This window comes from Prenolepis imparis, unplaced genomic scaffold, assembly GCF_030444845.1.
Source record: "Prenolepis imparis isolate NDT839.2.m4 unplaced genomic scaffold, iyPreImpa1.0 SCAF_1, whole genome shotgun sequence".
NCBI lineage: Eukaryota > Metazoa > Arthropoda > Insecta > Hymenoptera > Formicidae > Prenolepis > Prenolepis imparis.
The window spans coordinates 18,319,939-18,336,672 of NW_028141159.1; the positions used below are offsets into that span (position 1 = coordinate 18,319,939).

At 37.7% G+C, this 16,734-nt stretch overlaps 1 protein-coding gene and 1 long non-coding RNA gene across 3 annotated transcripts in view; one reads left to right on the forward strand and one right to left on the reverse strand.

Annotated features, from left to right (window-relative positions):
- The window catches only part of LOC145934413 (uncharacterized), a 100,465-nt gene that overhangs the window by 7,452 nt on the left and 76,279 nt on the right, over positions 1–16,734 (forward strand). The window lies entirely within an intron of this gene.
- LOC145934460 (uncharacterized) overlaps positions 1–16,734 on the reverse strand; it is a 102,790-nt gene that overhangs the window by 5,812 nt on the left and 80,244 nt on the right. Inside the window, exon 5 of one of the 2 annotated variants that reach the window (XR_014425035.1) lies at positions 11,015–11,268. The exons of the other annotated variant lie outside the window; for it this stretch is intronic. This is a non-coding gene — a long non-coding RNA (uncharacterized LOC145934460). The remainder of the gene's footprint in view (positions 1–11,014; positions 11,269–16,734) is intronic. 2 annotated transcript variants of the gene reach the window in all.

Genomic DNA, 16,734 nt, shown 5'->3' on the forward strand with positions numbered 1-16,734 from the left:
TGCGTCTCCCTTGGGTAAAATCAAGGACTGGTTGCTGAAAACTATACAGGGTATTCCTTTATAGGAACATTGCACTCTCGGACTGGAGGGGGGGCCGTGCAATATATCGCGATATAACGCTGTTTTGATGCCGTCCATCGTGAATAATGAATGGGCGTTCATGGGGCAGAGACGAAGAGAGAGGAAGAGAGATAGAGCAGCGAGAAGAGAGGGATCAATACAATGATGATCGAGAGTAGCGACATGCCTCAGCAATGGCTCTAAGTTCCTTAGAGCCGCCATGCTTGGCTTCGTTTTAGAGCGGTTGAACGACCGCCCGGAGTCGTGTTTTGCCACGGAAATACATATTTGCAAATGTTGAAATTACATATATATCACTTTAAACATGTTCGCCGTTCGAGTCACGCATTAACGATCATTGTGACGGATTTGTTTTCTCGCGAGGATAAAAGTCGCACAAGCATATAAAAAGAGAGAGAGAGAGAGAGAGAGAAGAAACGAAGTAAATATGATAAAACGACTAGAAACGCGATGCTGTTTACGCATGTAGAGAAATTTTCTGTATACTTTAGTAATATATCGGTTGAAAGTTGTAATTTTAAATGCACTCTATTACGAGAGAAAAATTGCGAAAAATATTCTTGTACCTAAATCGTTCTCTCTCTCCGTTAAAAATAGAGATTAATATAATTATAAATATTCATTAATTATATGTTTGACATTGACTGGGAAATTTAATATTCGTGAATGTTCATGAATATATATTTGCGGAATTTCATCATTCATTAAGCAAGGTCATCGACATTCCTTCCGCGAAGACCGGTATAACACGAAATATTTTCAGAGTCTATATATGCACAGGCAAAAGCTACTAAATTATCGTCAACGTGTTCGATCGTAAGTTACAATGTTGTCTCTATCATCTCTGTCGAGTTGGCGCGGCGATTATTGTTGGGAAGCTGGAAACGTGCTTGCCACGTCGGGCAGGTCAGGGTGTGTCTGATCCCGCGCGTGCTTGGAATAGTAGCCGAGATAAAATCGATCGCGGCAATCGATAATTGGGACGCATACAGTGTCGAGGAATTGCGAGAACGTGCGTACGAAGATTCGTTTCAAATAATTAGCGCGACCAATATGTGAGTTGACAATTAACTTAAATATTTTATTTTCTCTCAAGTAACAGCATTAAAGGCACGCACGACAAACACTTAATCTCTTATCTTTCGATAATATATTTAATTAATGTGGGCTTGTTTATGTAATAAACCGTTTGATTAGTATGTTAATAATGTTAAATTATATTTTGACAGAATCGAAAGATGTAAAATTTGTTGTTAAAACATCCAAGTGATGTAAGCATTTGTTAAGTTGGAAATAATTTCTGTCTATTTTTTAGTATTTCGATTGATTAAAAAATTGATTACAAAAGTCTTTCTGATAGATAGGAATAAATATATAATCGCGCGCGCAGAAGAATTTTATTTGAGAAGAGATAATATTAATTTAGAGAAATAAATTGTATCGCGGATATTTAAGTAAACATGTTCAATGCGACGCGATCGTTTTAGAAGCGGCGCGTTTCTCGACAGGAAAAAAAAAGAGAGAGAATCTTCACGGATCTCTCGTGAATGGAATATTATTAGTGCCTTTAACGCGCGAGTCTTTTGCCATTGTTGTCGCTCGTGATAATTGGCCACTAATGTACTTTCTAACCGTACCGAGCAACGTGACGGTAAAATATACGTCGCGCGTATTGTTAAACCAACCGATTGGGTCTCGATTCGCTAACACCTTTTCACATTTTATTCCGGCAAAATACGAGACTTAAATTGCTGGGAACGCGCCGTCGTCGAGCGGAGATTTTCTCACGCATAACGGATCAGTGCGAACGTACGTTTGAAGTCGAACGCGTGTAATTAGCGCGATTGACAGTTCACACGGGATACGATTGATAATAGTTATTGCTGCAATATCGGTATTTTATTCTTAACATTGAACAATATGTTTTTAAGTGTATATAAAATCTTTATTAAGAAATATTAAAACTATCTTTAATATTAGAAAAAATTGATAAATTTTTTTTTATATTAAGCGAAATTTTTTTGAAGGTATTAATCTTATTCGCATTTTTGCGTAAGCATAATTGTCATTATTTTTTTATAATTCGGTGTTTTATCGAGAAATTAGCACAGTTAGTAGCTTAAATTATGGTCAACTTCGAGAGAAACGTCGCTGCATGAAGCAAACACGATGTGACGAAATTACGTCAAGTAGATCGAATTTCAAAATGCACAAGGAGAGTATAATAAGTCGCAATTCGCCAGCTTTCTCTTTCCCTCCCTCGTGTGTTCGTCGCAAAAAAAGCTTAAAATTCCGCGACCACCGAGATACCTCCCGCGGGCGTAAACCGCCGCCTATGATTAATAATCCGACGGTGACAAAACTAACGCTCGCCATTACGAGTGTTGTAGCAGCGTAACTCGCCTACGGAAAAGCGGAATGCGCGAGCGAGCGTGTGACAAAAAATCGCGGCGCGAGATGGAATCGAGAGAAATCCCCGAGGCGCACGCTCGTCGATTTATTGTGCGTGAAAGTTACCGGCATAATTTCAGAAAGTTTGAAATCGTTATACGTCTCGTACATGTGTTTGCGAGCGTGCATGTGTGTGCATATGAACGAGAAAGATACTTAATCTCGATCGAGAAATGTTAGATTAGTTCGGGTCGCGTACGTTCGATCGGATAGAGGGTTTGGTAATCCGTTTGCGTGACGCAAATAGAAAATGTTTGTTACCTCGTCGCGCAACGAGTGCCGATTTATAAGCGCGATTCTTTTCTCCGCGAACGACTTGATTTGGAAATTATTATATGCTCGCGATAAAAGTTGGCCGCACAGGCGAGTCACAGTTACCTTCGATATATACATATATGCGCTAATCGATACACAACACACGTGTTCAGAGCTATACTTTGGTTGAAACTTTGACCGTAAAGCATTAAAAATCAAGCGATTCTAAGAAAAAAACTTGTTCCTGCAAATCGATATAATATTCGCGACAAGAAGTCAGGACTCTTTCTGAATTACAGCCAGCAGATGTCGAACATCCTGTGTACAAACACTTTTTTTCTGTTGTAACCTTCTGGCTATGAATCATCGTTATTCTGTGCGAGATAGATTTATATTATTTTTGCCATCTTCGCTCTCTTTGTAAAAAATAAACGACGATTAAAGCTGTACCGGGATCTATATCTATCTACATGGAAAAAGGCGTAAGCGGTATATAAGCGGCGTAAATTATATATCTCCGCGCGACGATGGAATGTCGTTAATTAAAAACGCAAATAGCGGTCGATCGATATACTCGACATAGACGGCATACGGAAGATTAAAGGCCTATAAAGGCTACGTAGAAAAACGGCAATACGCGAGAGTTGTATAATAGAAAATAACTTGGCTAATTTTTCGAGGACGTAGCATGGTCAATTTAGGACATATATAGAAATATGAAAATAACACTTAAAAAATTAAAAACTTATTTCTAATTATATAAATATTAAATATTTATTCATATAACTTTGTTCCTTGATGGATAATACATCATGAAATTACGCATGTCATTATCATATCAATATAATTAAATGTTTTCATATATATTTTATATAGGGATTTATATTCATATATCTATGAGATTCTTATCACAAGACAAATTTTGAGATTAGAAACAGATAACGCAATATTTTTTCTTTACTCTAATATATTTTCCCAGTAATATATTTTCCCAGAGTAAGAAATATTGGAAGAATATTAATATATATTCATACTGTATATTAACTAAATGAATATAGTATGAATATAACATTTTTATTCCTGACTTTAAAATGTTATATCCATATACTATTTTTACTATTTAATTAATATTCTTCCTTTGCTGAATAGATCGACATAAAACGGAATAGATTAAGTATATACTGAGAGCAATTAGGAGCTTTGTCTCATAAAAAGGAAGCATTATATATTACCTATCTACCCTATCTCTGACACTATTTAAAACATATATAAATTAAACGGACAATATTACGGTATTTCTAATGTCATCTGGAACATCTGCGCAAACCAACAGTTGTGGGAATGGAGATTTAGATTAAGACTTCGATTATAGTACTCATTATACGACACGACCTAAGAAAGGTATTGTCGCACGGTCCGGGATATACGAGAGAGATCTCTCGAATCACCGCGTCTCTCGGAACAAAGTTAATTCTGGTGGTTTCTAATTGCCACTAATTGCACACGTATGCGTTCCATATGAGCGGAAGATTCACCGTTTCTCAGAGCAAAGATTGCGTCGTAAATCCGCGATTATACCACGATGGCGGGAGATCGCACGAGCGTTCCAATTACTAATAAACGACCTAGACTTCGGTGTAATTAACTAAAGCTTAATTCGGTCACGTTTCCGCGCCCGATGAGATATTTTAGGTTAATATACAATGTCCTGGAAGCATCTAACTTAATCATAATGCTCGAATTCATCGTGCAATTTGAAAACAATATTTAATATTAAATTTAATTAAAATATCAAAACAATATTATTGATTTATAAGCAATGAAAAATGCAAAGTTTCTTAAACTGATTTTCTGAAATTTATTGAAATGACGAATTTTATCTAAATTAAATTGAATGTGTGAAGTTGGCACCCCTATGTTATGCTATCATAGTTCTGTTAAGAGTTCAGAGTTATTTAGAACCATAGGAAGAGTTCTTGATAATTTTTAGAAATAGTTCCGGTCATTACGATAACGAAAATAGAAGTTTCGAAACACTTGCAGTCACGTTATTTTTTTTTCGTTCGCGACGCGCGGCGACGCCCGGGTTTTAGCTATCACAATCTTCGACGCGTTTCGGTAAAACGCGAGACTCGCGAGAGCTTATTCGCGCGCGAATAAAACCGAAACTCCATTTTCGCGTTGCCGCTTTTTCCAAGACCCACTTTTCGCAGGGGCTTATCGAACGAAGATGATCAAGAGAGCGACTTCGCCGCGACACACTAGGGTCGCCGAAGGACGCAAGCGAGATGAATATTGAGCGAGATTCACGGCCGACGAGATCAATCGAATAAGAGCACTGGAGGTGGAGCTAGACTGGCACTGCCAGGTTCGGAACGCGCAACGATACGTCGCGCCGAGTCGTAGTGGTGGGGCATTGTAGGGCTCGCGACGCAACGTACGTGCGAGGTTCAGCGAATCACGTCGCGACTACATACCCCCACCAGGTCGGTGGAGCTAGACTGGCACTGCCAGGTTCGGAACGCGCAACGATACGTCGCGCCGAGTCGTAGTGGTGGGGCATTGTATGGGTCGCGACGTGATTCGCTGAACCTCGGACGTATACGTTGCGTCGCGAGCCCTCCAATGCCCCACCACTACACTTGTCGCGACGTGTCGTTGGTCGTTGCGCGTTCCGAACCTGGCAGTGCCAGTCGTAGTGGTGGGGATATGTAGTCGCGACGTGATTCGCCGAGCTCCCACGTCGCGATTCCTACAATGCCCCACCACTACGACTCGGCGCGACGTATCGTTGCGCGTTCCGAATCTGGCAGTGCCAGTCAGCTCCGCCTCCAGTGCTCTTCTTCAATTGTTCATCAACGGTCGCGCGCTTCTTGCCGGTCCGCGAAAGGACGAGTGTAATAATTAGCGTCTTTGGCGGTTAATTATCGTATAAATGCGATCGCGTCGCACGTACCGACATCGTAATCGCGATCGCACACGTGAAATTGATCTTGTCGATCGTGATGAATCGCACTCAATATCTCGCTGCATCCTTCGACGACTTCAGTGCGTCGCGGCGAAGTCGCTCTCTTGATCATCTTTGTTCGATAACCTCCTTCGAAAAGTGGGTCTTGGAAAAAGCGGCGACGCGAAAATGGAGCTTCGGTTTTATTCGCGCGCGAATAAGCTCTCGCGAGTCTCGCGTTTTACCGAAACGCGTCGAAGATTGTGATAGCTAAAACCTGGGCGTCGCCGCGCGTCGCAAACGAAAAAAAATAACGCGAGTGCAAGTGTTTCGAAACTTGTACGAGAAGGAGGCCCGGGGAGGCATCGGGCAACAAAGGAGCAACCGTGAGGTGAGTAAATTTAAATTGTTTAATAGTTACATAGTTCCTGATTATTTTTTGAAAGAGTTTTGCAATTTTTATAGAGATAAAAAAACATACTTTCAATATCGAAGATATTTTAGAAATATCTGTGATATTGAAGGTACGTTTTTTTATCTAAAAATTGCAGAACATTTTCAAAAAATAATCAGGAACTATATAACTATTTAAAAGAACCTTAAAACTCTGCTCAAAACTATTAGAACTCGATGTGTAAAAAAATGTGAAGTTGGCACCCCTATTTTTTGAAACTGATTTTCGTTATCGTAATGACCGGAACTATTTCTAAAAATTATCAAAAACTCTTCCTATGGTTCTAAATAACTCTGAATTCTTAACAGAACTATGATAGCATAACATAGGGATGCCAACTTCACACACCCAATTAAATTAGAACCCCCCTCGACGAAGGATACATAAATGAAAATTTATCGATTAAGTTAATTAAAAATTAAATTTTAAAGAGTCGTGGCTAGTGTAAAATTAATTCTTCCAAATTTTTTTTTGAATATTTTACCTATTTTTCTAAAGGTGTGCAAATAAAATTAAAACACGGTAAATATATGCAAGCAATGTGCAATTAAATGACGCATTAAAATTTAATTATTTTGAATGTTTAGCTAATTTCATGTAGGTCAAAATCTTATCGTTTGTTTAAATTTCAAGTTGATTTCAGTATTATGGATTTTTAATTACCAAGATAAATAATGTTGAATAATGAACAATTGTGCACACGCGCATAAGTTTTTTGTTGAAATTCTTTTTGAGGAAAGAGAACGCCTTCAAATACGAAAAATTCCGCTTATAAAACTTAAGTTTAGGACTTTTGTGACACCATGTGTATTATTCTTCATAAAACTTTCTTTGAAAGTTCTGTTCATCGGAGATCTTTGTGTTATGCCGAATCAACGAAAAAAAAAAAAAAAAAAGATTGATACTTTGTAGCACTTCGGGGCGAAGCAGAGTGACGATTTTACCGCATGTAAAACGAAAAAAAGTCTTTTCTACGTCGCATATGTATCGAGCTAAGCTGAATCGTTGCCGTCAGATTATCGATCGGCGCAAAACTTTTTCCTCGATTCGCTATATCTGGCCGGCCTGGAAACTCACTCGATTCGTAGGAACGACTGACTCGTGTGACTATCTCTTTCAAACACGCCGAAAGAAGGAATTATCAGCGATCAACGATATGAAATACGCGATTTTACTGTAAGAAATTGACTTTTCCTACGCGGAAGTTTATCAAGTCATACGATTAACTCTGTTAATTACGTTTTCCGGCGGAGAAGAATTTCTCGGCCAATCGTAAAATTGTGTTCAGTGTCGCGCGTAATTCTAGCGACGAACTTGAAAGAGATCGCAGCCAGAAATACCGCGATGTTAATATTTAAGCTCTTTGAATGTGGCAGAAAGAGATTGAGTTTAGTCGAATTAGATGGGATTTCGAAAAATTGCATCAAAGTAGATACCGTCTTGTCTTAAGTTCGTTCTGTTTCGAAATTTGATCAGTCACTTTGCAAACAAATGGCTCATTTGTTTGTATCACGGATTCTTTTGTAATTTTTAAAGAATGACATTTTCGATAGGAAACAGCGTTTTATCTTACTCAATATAAGAAAGCGAACCAAAATAACATCGAATATCTCTATATTTTCGTCTTACATTTTATATTACCGTTTCGAAAAGTGGGTCGCGACGATCGTGATCATCCGTAATTAGTTACTTAATATAAAAAATAAATCCAAGAAACGCATCACCCGAATAGTAAGATAAATGTCCAATAAATTATAAAGACAGAGGATTTAATATTTTTGCGAAAGAACAATTAAGAAAAATATTAAAGATATATGTGATATAATAACCTATATAAACTATTTTTATATTTAAAATAATTTTTTTCCAAATATACATAATTAATCGGAAGAAATTTTACATGGAAAAGTCAAAAAGTATAGAAACATTTTTTATTCCTAAATCAGATGGATCTAGCAACACCGACTATGTTATTAATCATAATATCAACGTCTTTGTGTACTCAGAGTGGTTTATTGTCTAGCTTTCTTTTACTGTGATTTAAAGTCAATTTAAAATGAGTGCTCTATTGTCTGACTGCACCAAAGAAGAAATGCGAGCAATGATACGTTTTCTTCACTCGGAGAAAATAAAATCTGCAGAGATTATTCGCAGAATACAGCGGCAGATGAGAGTTGTTTAAGTCAAAGCAAGATCAAATCAAAGCAAATCTATGAATGGATAGATCATTTAAAAAATGATCAGATTTCTCTCTGCGATGAAAAACATTCAGATAGGCCTTCCACTTCAATGAATAATATCGAGGCATTTGAGCGAATGATTCGTGATGCTCAACGAATCAAAATTGATGAAATTGCAAATTGAATATTAGCCACGGCTCATCATTTTCAATAATCCATGAGTCACTTTGAAAAGTCTGTGCTTGCTAGATTCCACTGATGGACTTGCATAAATAGAATTGTTTAGATATTTCGAAAAAGTATTTAAAATGTTATAAAGATGAAAGAGATTCTGACACGTATTTTTATCTTTTTGTCTCATTTTGAAAGAAGAGCTGGGAAGACGAAAGTTTCATTCTGATGAAGAGATCATTGAAACGATGTAAGAGTGGCTGCGCACAAGATCACAAAGTTTCTTCCAGGAATTCAAAAGCTCATTAAGAGGTGGATTAAGTGCATAGAAATGGGGGGAGGGGATTATGTAGAAAAATAACCTACATTTAACTTTTCTAAGTACAATTAAAACTTTTTCTCAAATGTTTCTTTACATTTTGACTTTCCCTCGTATATCCTTTTTTTTCCCCTTTTTTTTCTTTAGGAATTATCTCCTCAGTTTATCACAATTTATTGGACACACACAGCGTATACAGATGTAACTGCATTTTTTTTAAAATCAGAATCATAGTCCGGAAAATCATGCAACCATAGAAGTCACCATAGAGAAAATAATCGCCAAACACCTTTTGTATCAGATCGTCACGCGATATTTGGCGCGTGGTGCCGATTGGAATTAATTCTCGCGGGACGCCGTGTACGCGCGAATCCTCCGGAATTGACAAAAGAGAGAGGGAGAGTGAGAGAAAGCACCTGTCCATCTCTCAGCCCGCTTTCGGCGAAATACTCTTTCGGATGGATCATCGCGCGATTCAATTTAGCGCGAGCGAGTGCTGCGGATTCATTTGTGTACCGGGTGTATGCAATGTACGCAGATGTAAATAACATTTGGAAAACTTTTGCGAAAGATTTAGGAACATTGTTCTTCATTTCTCGAATGATATTAATTTTGTTCTTAAATTTTACCGAGCAATTTGAATAATAATATGACAAGATACACGCGCACGCTAAAGAAAATGAAGTGTGACATAAGATTGTTGCTAATATAATTTAATATTATAATTATGGCAAATGACAGATTTTCAGCATTTATTATAATATATTCTTACTTATCTTTTTTATTTCGCTCTCTTTGCTCTTCTCTTATTTCTTTCATTTTCTTTAGTATATTCATTTTCTTTTGTCGTTTCCTCTTTATTTTCTTTCTTTCAAATTATATTAATATTCACAGCGCAACTTTTAATGCTGTAGCAGAATAAATTATTATTTTCTTTCAGAATAAATTGTTAATTTATTCCTTTATTCAATTACTTTTATTTCTGTTTTTCTTTTTCTTATTCTAATCTTGAGAACTTTTTTTATATTTGATTCTTGGCGATACACGGTTCACCGTTTCGTAGGCCCTTTAATGTCACTGCGTATATATTGTAGTTTCCGATCTATGTTGAAACGCGCGCACGAGCTTCATCTCCAAAATATAACGCGTAAGCGTTTTAATTAAGGCACATGATGCCGGGACCGATATAGATATTCCTGGGTATCGACTGCGCGTCCCGAGAGCTGTCCATTAAAATATTCAGGATCTGCACTTTTTGGCGAACGCGAGAGAATCCCCCTTCGCGTGTCCCCCTTCGCTGTCGAAAAATCAATTTCGCCGGTCGTGTGACGTCAGTGCATCGGATGAGGATTCGTCGGGATGCGTTGTCGTTCGTTCGGTTGTATGTCGGCATGAAACTTCGGGATTTAAATTTATCCCGCGGGGGTGTTGCTCGCGGTCAAAACCGGGGCGACGATATCGTCGACGACATACTTTTTCCACTCGCGAGAGACCGCACGAGTTTTTCTTAAATGACATCGACACCAATCCCCCGAGAACGTTATTTCTTCTTTATGTGAATAATTTATTCTTTGTAATATTTTAATGCAACTATGCTTTTTCAACTGATACACAAGTCTTTTATATGAAGAAAGAATAATAATGAAGTTTTGCAACATTTATTTCTTCTTACAAAAAAAATTTTTTTTTAATTTAAATTTTTTATGGACTTTTTGCAAATTTTTTTATCATTAATATTTCGTAAGAGAAAAATTCCGTTCATCAAGATAGAATTTTGAAGCTTATATTTAACATAAGGAATAATTGATGAATAAGTTTAATAATATAGAAAAGCCAAATCCCCACTTAAATGTAATTGACTTGTTATTTCATGACATTTCAGAGTATATTCTTTCGATGCTTCGATATTTTATTTAATTTAACGTGTACCGATATATATCGAATGCAGAAACCGCATATTAGGAACAGATGCTCGTTTATGTTCACTCGCATTTTGTCGTCTGATTGGTTGCTTCATGCAGTTATTCTCTTGTCGTGTGTGTATGTACGTATATGTATGTGTATGTATATATATCGACAATATTACATTTTATTACTTATTCCTTTTACCTTACTTTTATTGTTCGTCGTTTTTCGCCCGGTCGCATCGAACTCACCTTTTTCCACAGGTCCTCTTCCACGATCGTCGCGAATTGGCTCGTTAAAAGCGAAACTTCTCCCATTTAACCAATGTCTGCTCGCCATCCACGACGATAGAAAGCCCGTAAGATTGATGTAAAAGCGCAACGTCTACGTCAGCTTTTGCGAGGCAATAATTCTCCCTCCATCGGTCGCCCCGTGAAATGTATATATGTCCCATTGAATTTCCGAAGCTTTCCTATCCCCCCCCCCCTTCTCAAAGTATGTTATTCTAAAAAGACATGAACCGTAAAACATGATTATAAATAATTTTATTCGTATTATTTTTTAGCGTATCAAAAGAGTAGTCAATATCTTTTATAATTGTAAAAATATTCCCCTACTATTTACGTATATAATCCGTAGATATATTAATTTTTCTTGAAATCGGACACATTACAGGTATTTCCCATTCGCTGAAATGCTATATTAATTTCGCTTCCTCAATATTGTATTAATATCTGTTTTCCGCGTCTTTCATTTTTAATGTATAAAACGAATAGCTTACAGAGAGATACATGTCGGTATTCATTTTCCACATTACGTGCAATTAAAACGGTCGCCGGAAGTTACAAAAGAAATGCATGATGTTCGAGTTTATATTTACACGCGCGTTACCTCGCTCGTTGAATGTATACACTCTGTTGCGATCAATGGCGCAAATTAATATCGCAAATTTAAAACGACGTTAAATGAAAAAGCGACGAAAAGCCTTTTGTCGCAACCTAATATCATAAAACCGCTGATAAAGTAGCCGCAAGCCGGCCGCTGCTCGTTCGCTTTATCATGAATATACCCAATGTATGTCCGCCGGCTCGATGTGCGTCCGACGTGTAACGTTTCGAGAACATCGCGATTAACACTCGCGGCCAACTCGTGCACTAATAAATGCGTTCGCTAATAATTTACGGACACGCGAGCGAGCCGACGATTCGCGCTATCGAAAGTAAGAAGTCGATTCTCCTCGCTCTTATCGACTCTCTCGAGAATTTCAAAGACGTTTCTCGCTCGAGACGGCGACGGCGGCGTCTGTAAAATTTAATGAATTGAAGGATGTGTAAGAAGCAGCGCAGAGCCGTAATTGTCGAAGGTCGACCTAGACGAAAATTTTGTATAAGGTCAATTTGACTTCGCGACAGCAAATATATATATTATATATATTCTGAGTATCGCGAAATAGCATATACATATCGTTTCCCTTTAATTTATAATAATAAATTTTGTACAATAATAAAACCGAGAATTATTTTAGATCGATAAAATAAAAACAACATAAAATAAATCACATAATCATATAGCTGGCTTGTATCTCATTGGCCTTGTATCGCGTATTAAAAATTTTATTATTGAAGATTTGACAGAAGGGAGAGACGCATCTTTAATTAAACTTCTTACTTGCTTTGTACTTTTCTACAGTTTGCTCGAAAATTTCTTAATTGTTCTCCAGTCGCGATAAAATAACGCAAAAGGTCGCAGTTTGCGCGTTTGCGATCACAAGAAGCAGGGATAGAGAAGCGAGGTTGCGCACGGTTGCTGTCGACGATACAACGAACGTACACGGCGAGGGTGCCGAGGGGAGGAATGATGAAGGGGTGGTGCGCGCTCGCAAAACGGAGTAAGGGAGGGTGTCTCGACGGAGAAAGAGGAGACGGCAGTCGATGGTGGAGAGCACCCCGGCGAAAGAGGTGGCCGTGCATGGTAGTGGTGGTATGAGCGAACGCGACGGTGGTGGAAAGGGATTGTTTGAGAGCATCGACGAGGCAGACGGGGCCACTTGCCTCCGCTCGACACCCCTTTACACACGCCTACCCGCTCTCTTCTGCCCTCTCTCTATCTCACTCTTTCTCTCTTGCTCTTTCTTTCTCTTTTCTGTCCTTCTCCCATCGTCGCTGACGTCACTAGGCGGTACATACTTTTAAACGAATAATGCGAATTGATTTCGCGATTGTCGTCGACCCGGCTCGCCGATACGAGATTTTCTGCTCCCCTTTTTTCTTTATCGCGGGCTCTCATACGGACGTTGATATGTATCGAGCGATTCTTTTTGAAGCGCTATAGAAACAGAATCTAGAGACAACGGAGAATTAGTGATGCAATATTTATTAAAACAGGAATCAATTCTTCGCGAACAAAAAAAAATGCGACCATTGTGACCGCTCGCTCTTCAAATTGAAATTGCTTGAAAAGTTCTAGTTAATATAATGGAATAATGTTTGATATCTCGTATATAAATTTTAGTTTTAGATATTTATAAGATATGTAAAAATTATTTACGTTCTTGTATATAATCTTCAATATATGAAAATATGATGTTAGGAATATTTATTGAAAAATTTACGGATGCATGATAAATCTATTATAGTTTTTCTTAAGAAGCTTAATTAGCATAAATACGTGTTACAGTTTAAAGTCTAGCAAACTTGTACGTAATCAAAATATATATATATATAAAGCTTCGAATTACATCGAATCTGCAAAGTAAGCACGATCCTAAGAAATCAAATTATGTACTTTTTTTTCTTCTTGTCGATGACACGGCGATTCGCCATTTCATTCCGCTTTACCGCGATATTATATGCCATCGTCGATGACTGTTGTCAGTTACACGCGCCGCTAATTAAAAACGATACAAATCGTCCGACAGGCAAAAGTAAAGCGTCACGGCGATAACATTGTGCTACGGTCGAAAGCAATTAAATCTCCGCGTATAACATATATCTACTATGTTACTACTCTACCGTGACTTCTCCACGCGCGCGCGCTCTCGTAGAGAAGCATTTGCTTGCAACGTGCGCCAGAAAAACCATTCATCGCGCGAACTAGCGGCTCTTTTGGCAGCTCGGACATATACGCGATATACGTACGCCGGAAGGCCAGAGAGCAGCGACATGATTCATTTTTCTCTTTTTTTTTTCCACCTCTGCCGACTCGCCACCCGCTCTTTTTCCAACAGACCGAACACACACACGTTCTCTTTCGCTTCTCTCTCTCTTTTTGACGTACACGGACATCGCGCGATATGTAAACCGAACACGAAGTGCACGAGCATGGGAAGCGGCATGTCGGATAATCGCCCTTCATTAATTCGTCGCGCGCGCGCCACTTTCGAGGGCCACGTGCTCACGTACGCGCCCTTAACCCTTTCCGTGGCCGAGATCGCGTGAGACGAGTAGTTCTCGTTGATCTTAATTTTTATGACGTATCCCGAGACGATTTTGTAGTCGATTTCTTCTTCGGCAAAAAAGGCCGTTTCCTCTCGATGCGAGACTTGTGACAACGCTTGATATTAGTTAAAATTTTGGAAAAATAATTTAATAAAATAAAGAAATGTGTATGTAACATTTTAAAAAATTAATTTAAGAGAGATAAGAGATTAAAAGATTTTTAAGAAGAAAGAAGGAATCTTGGAGCTAAAAAGAACAAATATTAATAGACTTCTTTAACACAAAAAATTGCTAAAATTTATCTTTAAAAAGATACTTTACCGTATTACAGTAAAAATAGAATTTTTCATTTTTTAGCAACATTCCAGTTGCGTCTAGCAGTGAAACAATTAAGATATTTCGATCGTGCGTGACGCCTATTTTTTCGCTTTTTTTAGAAAGCGTGTTGCGTGTGAATAACATTATTTCTATTGCGCATCGACAAAAATTCAAATGACTTTGTTAAAATCCGATCGAGAGTTATTTCAAATAAACTCAAAGTTTAGAGACGTGACACCGATGACGTAAGTTCCAGCTACAAGTTTAAACGTTACGCGAGACTGGCACACACACTTTCGTATTCCTTGAAAATATATCGTGTTATAGTTACACATATTCCTCTGTTAAATATTTCATCATCTCAAATAACGAGCGAAATATCATTTATTTACTCTTGAGATTTGAAAATGACCAGAATAATCTTTTTTATAATCAAACTTGAAATATGTATAAAAAATTTTAATTCGATTTTATAAAAGATATATTATTCTAATTGGCGCATTTTGTATGCAAAATAATTTTTTTATTAAAAAAGAAACTTTCGTCATATTATTAAAATACGTCGCGCTTTTATAATTGAAAAGTCCGGTCGTTTCGGTTATATTCGTTTTAAAAAGGGGGAACCGATAACGTCGTTACACTCTCTCGTCTTTCCTTCGTACAAACGGCCGATGGACGTCGTCGTCGTCGCGGATGGGTTAAATAGATTAATCGCTTATGACGCATCGATCGAATGCGACTAGCGCGCGCGCATGTCTGTCCGCTCCTTTTCCTCCTCGGGAAATTGCTATCGCTCTTTGAGAATTAAACCTGGCCTCGGCTCACCGCACGTCGCGTCGCGAAGTGGGAAAGAACAAACGGTAGGAAGGTGAATTCATAAACGAGATGTGATGCTCGTTGTAAGAGGGAAAAGGGAGGAGAGTACAGGCTGCTTCACACGAAGTGCGCTTGAAACATTCATTGTCAAATTGATTTTTCCTCGACGACAATTTAATGATGGGATTGATTAAATACCGAGAAATACTTGACAATGGAAAATTTAGAAAGCATTGCCGCTTTTAAGACCGTTTGTTAGTTTACGTTTATAAATTTGATGAATTTAATCTACAAAATTATTTATAAGTTTCTTTTAGATGTGACTCATATTTGCGAACTTGCGTCATTTCTGTTACATATCGATCCTTCTTATATGTTTTAACTAAAACTTATAAAACAAAATATTTAACGTCAAAAATTGAGAGTCACGTTTCTCGAAGAATTAGCTTTCTTTCCGAGATTCGATTGAAATCTCCTGGAAGAAAAGCGACGCAGCAAGAATGCAAGAAAAAAATACCAACTCATTCTTTCCGATTTTAATAAATCTCTCTTTGTGCTTTTTGTCTAGTGCCCTTTTTCCGCTTCTGTCCGTTTCCTTTTGCTCAGTTTGTTCAAATTTTAGGCTTATATTTATAGTTCTCTTTTTATATTCAAGATTGTAAGTGTGAGCTTCAGATTCTAACAGCCAATGAAATGACCGCGTAGAATCTTAGGGCCGGACTCAAGATAAACTTGAATAGAAAGACAGACTACGCCCTTATTCTTGATTTTTCGAACCATGTGAAAAGAACCAAACCAATCGCATCGCAGTCGTAAAAAAGGGGCCCTACCTATCTCGTAATCAAAATTCCCTTTGAAAACGCGATAAGATAACGTGGTAACGCGTAAGCCAAAACAGAAAAGAGGATGGCGTCATTTCATCACGAGGAACACCATCCGCGTACTTAAACGCCACGTCATGCTTAAAAGTATCGTACACGAATTAGTGTTGTATATCACAATGCCTCTGTGTTGAAGTGTTGTAACTACTATAATCACGTTCGATCTTTCTACAATTCCGATAAAATCTGTTAATTTTTTTATGATTGCATTTTCCACTATTTTTCATATTTTGAAGATCGACTTATTTAATTTTAAATGCACAAAGCGTGACTAAAACGAATAGACTTATATGTTTAAAGAATGATTATGTATAGCGCAGAGAAAGAGAAGAGAAAAACACACGTACAAATTTAGTAATAAAGCCGCAGTAATCATTAAAGATTTCTAATAATGTTACTTTAATACTTGAGTGTAAAACTGTAAAATATAGTTTTTCAAAAGAAACCTTCAGACCTTAGATAAGGAGAAGGCATTCATTCTATATGTGAACAATTCTTTAGAGTTCGTAAATCGAGGTG